We start from the raw sequence: 9007 nt of genomic DNA, 5'->3' as shown, positions 1-9007 counted from the left end.
TCTATAACATTTTTTGAATGTTATGTTCGGTGTTATCTTAAACTATTCAATAACACATTTTTAGGTGCTATAATATTCAAATAATAACATTTAGATAGAGTTTTTGATTATAAATTTGAAGTTTAATCTTGTATTTTTTTCATAACACTTTTCAACTGTTACATTTGATTATTTTGATAACATTTTTAGTTTGTTATATTATATAAACCATAACGATTTTTTACGCTTATAATATGCTTTTAAATCATAACATATAGTAATAAAATTTTAAATTTTATTTTGATAAGTATACTTATATGGGTTTTTTTTAATTAAAAGATTTTCATTATTGTATTTTGATAAAAAAATTCAAAATTAATCAAAAAATGTAATTCTCAATAGATTGATAAACCATAAGTATTACATTAAACAATAACTAATTCAAACTATAAATGTGTCTACTTCATGAGATCTTAGTTCTAACTTAAGTTTGAAAGCATAACATAATAAAGTTTTATAATCTTGAACAATTTTTACTTCAAAAATGAAAAATAGAAACAAAACTTTATAGTAATTTTCCTAAACAAGAAAAGTTTTTGGTCATTGAAGATGAGAGAAATACAACATCCATGTGTCCTTGTTTTGAAGAATTATGTTGTTTGTGCTGATGATCGTTTCGGGAATCTTGCACAGTTTTTCAAGTATAGCTTTGACTTTCTTATTTGTTCCAAGAATCTCTCCAAGCTCCTGTCTCCTAACTGATTCATCAACTCGTGCAATATCAACAGCAAAGATGCAACGGACAGGCTTATGATCACTGTCTGTCACATCCATGCAACCCTCATACCTATCAAACAGAAGATGGCAGGTATTTAAGTATAAAACCATGGTGTCAGTGTATCCTAGACAGGAGTAGAAAAGATATCAGTATAAGTTGTCACAGGTGTTAGTCCAGTACACAAGAAATTTTAATAAAATTATTGAGCATTTTTTCTCAACTCTGTTCCCTCCCTTCATATGTGTGATTTGAAGTTTTGAACATCAAATTTTGAGCAGATTAATATGAACTAAAGAGCTAGAGACTTAGCCAGAAACAAAACTGATGAGCTTCTTTTGATAAGTACATGCATCCAAATATGGCCTTGACAATCACAACCCTATTAAATACAAAATAAAGAAATGCATCCCTGTAAACCCGTAGAAATTTATCTAGTATCGCACTGGAAGAATTTAAGGGGGTTCTAAAGGCCACCTGGATGGCCTTAGACCAGATAAAAAATTATGAGATACATTCCATTTGTTTTTATACTTTATTGCAATTGGGAAAAAAAAATATATGTTACATATTACAATCACTTACTGCAATATTGAGGAAACTACAAGACAGTTCAAACTGCATTCTGATGCAGTGGTTGAACGGCTATCACGGTATATGATTCTATCACACCAAGCTGGAATTCGCTTCTTTTCACCTGAATCATACCCTACAAAAAGATAATTTACAAACAAGTCAATTATTTCCGGAAGCTTTTTATCAGCATCAATGAAAAGCTCTATAGCAGGAACGAAAGCCCACCTACAAGATTTTTTTTACCTGCTAAACACCTGATTAGAAGAGATACAAACTACCCCAACCACCCGTCTCTCGAACAGTTCAATTGGCATAAACTGAACACTACTACTTGCACAGAAAAAGTTACCTGCTAAACCAACTTGGTGTCTTTCAAACTTGTATGTGGGAGGAAACCTAATATCTGCCTCACACATTCCTTGAAAGACATTTCCAGCTTCCATTTCTGCTCTAAGTTGATCCTTTTCTCTAAGCCAATCGAAACATCTTTGTGACACAAAATCTCTAGCTTCATCACAAGATATACCATCTAATCGATAATTAAGATCACCAAGATATATGACCATGTCTGCCTCAGATAATTCAGGCATCCCTTCAGCAGAGTAGGAAACACCAGTCTGTGAAGACAACAATGCTTCATAAAATGAACTGAAACTATTTAACTTTGAAAAAAAAAATAACTCAGACCAATTTAGCATGCTACAGTGATGACATGTACATACAGTTGTATTTCGAAGCATCTGAGCAGCACATGAAGCACTAGCTGCAACAGAAAGGACCAATGGCAATCCAGATCTATAAACAAGCCAAAATAAATACGTTGAGAAGACAAGCGAACTAAAAAAGAATAGGTACAGTATTGTACCGGAAGCGGCATTGAAGAGATTGGTTGGTCGACTGAAGGACATTGTCTAGTATACATGATCAAAGTCTGCATTGCGACGATTAACCGCTTCTAGATGTGCAGCGAAGTGACAGTTAACAAAGCACATTATTCGATCATACACTCTCATCCTCAAACCAACAGCTCCCTAAAAAAAAGTCATCAATTTCTATTTAGACAAAAGGCAGTTCACATATTTACTTATGTTGAGTATATGCATCAGCAGGCATGAACATATATAGATCTATAAGCCAAACAGAAACCATAAAGAAACCGTTTGGAAACCATCAAGTCTTTGAATGAATAAAAGTAACAACAATGTATGCATCACAATCATGTCATTCAAATTAACATAAAGAGCCTACCTTATTACCAATGGCACGCCCAAAGCCACACAGAACTACTGCTGCATCAACATCTCCAACATAAGCTCTAATATCAGTTCTCACCCTAAAGGATGACATTCAACAATCATTAATGAAAAATCTTAACTGACAAAGAGACCATAAAAAGATTAAGTAGGCAGAATGCAAAAGCATGGAAGAGAAGAACAAAAAAATCTTAAATATAAGGTTTCTATCCTTATTCCTGAGAAAATCTAGTTCGAGACAAACAAACTAAAAATTACCCACTTGATTTTAAGAAAGTAAGAAACAACTGAGTTCACTTGAGATACAGTTAGTAATAGGTTAAATACTTGAAGTTATTAAGGAGTTAATCAGACACGGCACTTAAAAAATGGTGATGCAAAATTAAGTCTCTACATCTGAGACATTGAAAAAATAATAACAATAACAATTCACAAAAGAGTTTTTGATAGAAAATACCAAACATGCAGCAATAAGCAAGCCTACTAACTGCCTAGAACCAACTCGTTCAAATGTTGATCCTTCATCCAATGTTTTGTCAATCATATCCAGCCACCACTGCCCAACAGAACTCCCCTCAAGACCTACCTACAGTCAGGAAACAAGAAAAGTCATTATAAAAAGAAACAGATATTTAATGCGCTAAAAAAACAAAAGAAATAAATAATCATAAATCATGTTATAATTCCATGTATTAATTCCTTTAATTAATTCTAAGAAAAAAGGCTTGTGATTAGTTGAACATTCACCTCTCATTTTCATTGCATAATTAAATTTTATTCTTTTCCCAGCATTCAGCAATCAAATTATTCTTAGATTTACATATTATATTGCATGGGCAAGAGCGCTTAATGGAAGCATTAAAGTATCAAAGTTAGCAGATAAACAAATAGCATTTACAATTTTACATACCCACATATATAAAAGTACAACTTATGATTAAATTCAGTGTCTAAGATATTGGCTTCAATCATGTTCATTAAAAAATCATCAGGAACATATTGTGCCCATAATATAAGTTATGATTGGTTAAGAACTTCACAAACAATTATTTGAAAATGTCATCTTATATTCATATTGTAAGAGTTCAAAAAAAAAAAATTCCACCAAAACTATTTTTAGACGTGTAGAGAGCAAATAGTGGGAAGCGGGAATGTAGGCGTACCATAATGCAAAGGATAAATAACCAGCAGTCCACACTTTGGCTCTGGAATCATCAGATAAGAGGTACTTGACATCGGAATTAAAGACATTGACGAAACCATTTGCAGCGAGTTGGCCCCTTGGGTCAATGAAGGACCTCTCTACAAGTAGTGCAGCCATGGGCCTTTCTTCAACAGTTAAAGATAAAGATCTTTCAATAGCTTCCCAAGGCCATATCTTAATAACACCAGCCTCTGAACCTGACCACAGGTCTCCCCTGGAACAGCAAAAGTCAAGACAAAATTTTCTTTAAGCCAAAGAAATGAAATTTGGGCAATAAAAAATGTAAATGATAAAGTTAAATCATAACACTGCGGATCCAGTTGAGGTACCATATGCTGTGATAACGAGAGAGAGAACGAGGCCTCTATGAGCCTGCCACGACAAGCTTTCCTTGAAATTGGTTCGAGTTCCAGAAGCAGCAGCATCCTTGAAATTGGTTCAATCTACTGATGAATTCTTAAGTAAAATTTTCATATATCTGAAGCTAATGTCAATTTTTTTTTCAATCACATGAAAGGAAAAGTTCTCAATTAAATATATGGGATCAATACATATTATATTGGGTTACCTGGGTCTTGGTTTAGCTGCTCCGTGCTCGTGTGTGCTCCAACAGCTCAACGGGAAAGAGTGAAGAGAGACTAAACATGGTGTTGTTCAGTCGGACTTTAGAGTATCGGGGCTTGAGGAAGAGAGAGTCGATAGACTCTGTTAGAGAGAGAGCTTTAGCTAGGCGTGGTCATGGCGTGATGGAGAGAGTCGATAGACTTGGTGAGAGAGAGCGCAATGGAGAATGGAGAGGGAACTGATAAAATGAAGGCGAGAGAGAGAGGATGAGGCGTGATTAGGGTGAGCTGAATCCGAATGAGAGAGAGAGAGGAAACCCAAATGATATTTTTCATTTTCATTTGGCGGTAAGTATTTTCACTTGCCGCCTTTAGGGTAAAATTTCAGCTTGTTTGTTTTTATTAGTATATATTTATAGCACTTCTAAATATATGTAATATTTTGACGTAATATATAAGCAAAATTGTTGTAGTGGCTGGTCGCAATAAATAAACTTGGGGAGCAAATGTTTATCCATAAATCAGCTCCTGATGACGTGGCAAGGATTTTCGACACGTGGCGGACACGTAGCAGAAATACGGCTCGCCTATGGACCAGCATTATTTCCACATGAAAAGATCAAGTTTTATATACGACCAGATTGGTCGTATATTTCGTTCATTTATGTAAAGATCTGTACAGTTGTGATGATATCCGAGAATATCTCTTCATTATGACCTGCAGATCCGATCATTAAGGATAGATATTATTTCCTAATTCATGTAACTCTTCCTGAGCCTATAAATACACAAGAAATAGCTCAAGGAAGGGGATCGATCTTTTTCTTTCAGAATTATACTACTATTATCCATCGTTGCATTGCTTTCTTCTTCTAAGGTCTGTGAAACTCAGGAACCCTAGTTCTTTGATCACGCCTTTGGAGCTCAATAGTATTAATAATGTCAAGTGGACGTAAGTCATTACCAATCACTGGGGTCGAACCACTATAAATATATGTGTTCTTTATCTTTCCATTAGATTATATTCAAGCTCTATATCATTTTCCTGCCATGTCGTTGACCAAAATCAGGGTCAACAGACATAATAAATCTACTATGGCCATCCCGACCTACTAATCCAATCGTTAAACCTCATTAGGGATTTTGGGACATTACAACTATCCCCTTCTTACAGAAATTTCGTCCTCAAAATTGACCTGAACAACTTGGGATACTGATTCTGCATATCTAACTCCAGCTCCCAGGTCACTTCCTCGACCTTGCTGTTCCTCCATAATACCTTAACCAAAGGTATCATCTTATTCCTAAGGACCTTGTCCTTTACATCAAGTATTTGAACTGGCTATTCCTCATAGGAGAGATCTGCCTCAAGCAAAAGATCTTCATAACTCAAAACATAAGTCACATCTGATACATACCTCTGAAGAGCTAAAACATGAAATATGTTATGCACGGCTGACAATGCCGGTGGTAAGGCCAACCTGTAGGACACCTGACCAATCCTCTCTAGGATCTCAAATGGACCTACAAACCTAGGGCTAAGCTTGCCCTTTTTCCCAAATCTTCTCACCCCTTTCCATGGCAAGACTCTAAGGAAGATATAATCTCCTACCTGGAACTCCACGTTCCTGCGTTTGGAATCTGCATAACTTTTCTGTCTACTCTGAGAAGCAAGCATCGAAGCTCTAATCTTCTTAATGGCCTCACTGGTCCTCTAAACTGCTTTAGGACCCAAGTATCTCCTTTCTCAGCATTTCATAAGGTGCTACCCCAATGGTAGACTGATAACTATTGTTGTAGAAAAACTCTATCAAAGGTAGATACTTACTCCAGGATCCACCAAAGTCCAGCACACATGATCATAGCATGTCCTCTAAAATCTGGATCGTCCTCTCATATTGTCCATCTGTCTGAGGATGGTAAGCAGTACTGAACTTCAACTGTGTTCCCATGGCCTTCTATAAACTCCCATAGAACTTGGAAGTAAAAGTGGGGTCTCGATCTGACATGATCAACCTCGGTGCTCCATGGAGGCGCACGATCTCTCTCACATAGAGATATGCATACTGATCGACTTTATATGTAGTCCTCACTGGTGAGAAGTGAGTTGACTTGGTGTAGCGATCCACAATAACCCAAACTGAGTCATGTTGACCAACAATCCTGGGTAACCCCACCACGAAATCCATCGTGATGTCCTCCCATTTCCACTCTAGGGTATCCAGAGATTGCAATAGCCATGCCAGTCTCTGATGCTCAGCCTTGATCTGTTGACATGTCAAGCACTTAGCCACATACTCCACTACATCCCTCCTTATCCCAGGCTACCAATACAATGATCTTACATCCGGATACATTTTCGTGGTGCCTGGATGCCTGATACATCTTACATCCTGATACATCTTCGTGGTGCCAGAATCTCTCGCCTCAAAGCATTGTCTAACGGAACACATATCCAACCTTTGTACCTCAACAAGCCCAAATCAAACACTATATAATCTCTGGACACTCCACCTAAAACATCCTCTCTGATCATGATCAGTTGTGGATCACCCAATTGACCCTCCTTGATTCTCTCCAACAACGTAGACTGTAGCGTAATGTTGGTCAGCTGGCCCACCAGCAACTCTATACCAGCTCTGTTCATATTTGCTAACTCTCTGGCTATCAGCCTCGCACTATAAATCTATCCCAGACCCTTATGGCTTAAAGCATCAGCTACCACGTTGGCCTTTCCTGGATGGTACAAAATCTCACAATCATAATCTTTTACTAACTCCAGCCAATGCCTTTGTCGCATATTCAGGTCTTTCTGTGTGAAGAAGTATTTCAAGTTCTTGTGGTCAGTGTAGATCTCACACTTCTCCCCATAAAGGTAATGCCCCCATACCTTTAAAGCAAAGACCATAGCCGCCAACTCTAGATCATGAGTGGGATATCTGTGTTCATACTCCTTCAGCTGACGTGAAGCATAAGCAATCACCTTTCCTACCTGCATCAAAACACAGCCCAAAACCTTGATGTGAGGAATGAAAGTAAATCACAAACTTCTCCTAATCTGTTAGAAGAATCAGAATTGAAGATGTAATCAACCCTTGCTTCAGTTCCTGGAAGTTGTTCTCACACCTGTCTGACCACACAAACTTCTGATTCTTGCGTGTCAACTCAGTCAATGAAGTGGAAATATTAGAGAACCCTTCCACAAAACGTCTGTAATAACCTGCCAATCCAAGGAAACTTCTAACCTCTGAAGCATTCTTTGGCCTTGGCCAATCTCTGACTACCTCAATCTTGGCTGGATCTACCTTAATCCCCTCCTTACTGACAATGTGCCCAAGGAAAGATACCTGAGATAACCAGAAATCATATTTCTTCAACTTTGCAAAAAATTTGTGTTCCCTCAGTCTTTGTAGAACCAACCTTAAATTTTGTTCATGCTCTGACTCTGACTGAGAATAAACCAGAATATCATCGATGAAGACAATCATAAACTTGTCCAAATAATCCTTGAACACCATATTCATCAAATCCATAAAAGTAGTTGGGGCATTAGTCAATCCAAAATACATGACTAAGAACTCATAATGCCCATATCTAGTGCGAAAAGCAATCTTTGGTATGTCTCCCTCCTTAACCCTCAACTGATGATAACCAAAATGAATGTCTATCTTTGAGAATACTCTTTTACCTTTCAACTAATATAATAGATCATCTATCCTTGGTAGAGGATACTTGTTCTTAATTGTTAACTTATTTAGTTCTCCGTAATCAATGCACATCCTCAGAGAACCATCCTTCTTCTTCACAAACAGAACTGGCGCACCCCAAGGTGAGAAACCAAGTCTGATAAAACCTAAATCCAATAGCTCTTGCAACTGTACTTTCAATTCCTTTCACTCAGTTGAGGCCATTCTGTAAGGTGCTCTTGACACTAGCTCCGTCCCTGGTGCCAATTTTATCACAAATTCAATCTCCCTGTGTGGTGGCAACCCTGGTAAATCTTCTAGAAACACATTCAGAAACTCACAGACTAATCTAGTCTCTTCTGGTCTCACTGTCATGACCTGAGTGGTGTCCATGACACTGGCTAAGAATCCAATGCAACCTCCTTGCAACAGGTCTCTAGCCCTCAAAACAGAAATCATAGGTATGTGAGGTCCATGCACAATACCAACAAACACAAAAGGATCCTCACCTTCAGGCTCAAAGGTGGCCATCTTCCTTCTGCAATCTATGGTTGCCCTCACTAACCAATCGATACCCAGAATCATGTCAAAGTCAGTCATAACCAACTCTATCAAATCCACTGACAACTCTCTGCCCTCCACTGTCACTGGCAAAGATCTTACCCATCTCCTGGATACCACTAACTCCCCAGTGGGTAATAAAGTCCCAAACCCCACAGCATAATAATCACATGGTCTACACAGTCTATCAATAATTCTACTAGAAACAAAAGAATGTATAGCACGAGAATCAATAAAAACAGTATAAGGGGTTCCAGTACTAAGAAGCTGACCTGTAACTACTGAGGGTGAAGCCTCGGCTTCTGCTTGTGTCAATGCGAACACTCGAGCTGGGGCCAAGTTGTCTGCCTTTCTGGGTTCTTCCTTTCTTTCCTTAGGGAAATCTTTCTTAAAATGACCCACTGCCCCAC

At 37.7% G+C, this 9007-nt stretch overlaps 1 pseudogene; it reads right to left on the bottom strand.

Annotated features, from left to right (window-relative positions):
* Positions 1–579: 579 nt before the first annotated feature.
* LOC133819880 (type II inositol polyphosphate 5-phosphatase 15-like) lies at positions 580–4225 on the bottom strand (annotated as a pseudogene).
* Between the last annotated feature and the right edge of the window lie 4782 nt (positions 4226–9007).

The sequence above is a fragment of the Humulus lupulus genome, chromosome 1 (genome assembly GCF_963169125.1).
Source record: "Humulus lupulus chromosome 1, drHumLupu1.1, whole genome shotgun sequence".
NCBI lineage: Eukaryota > Viridiplantae > Streptophyta > Magnoliopsida > Rosales > Cannabaceae > Humulus > Humulus lupulus.
This window is presented reverse-complemented; position numbering and strand designations above follow the sequence as displayed.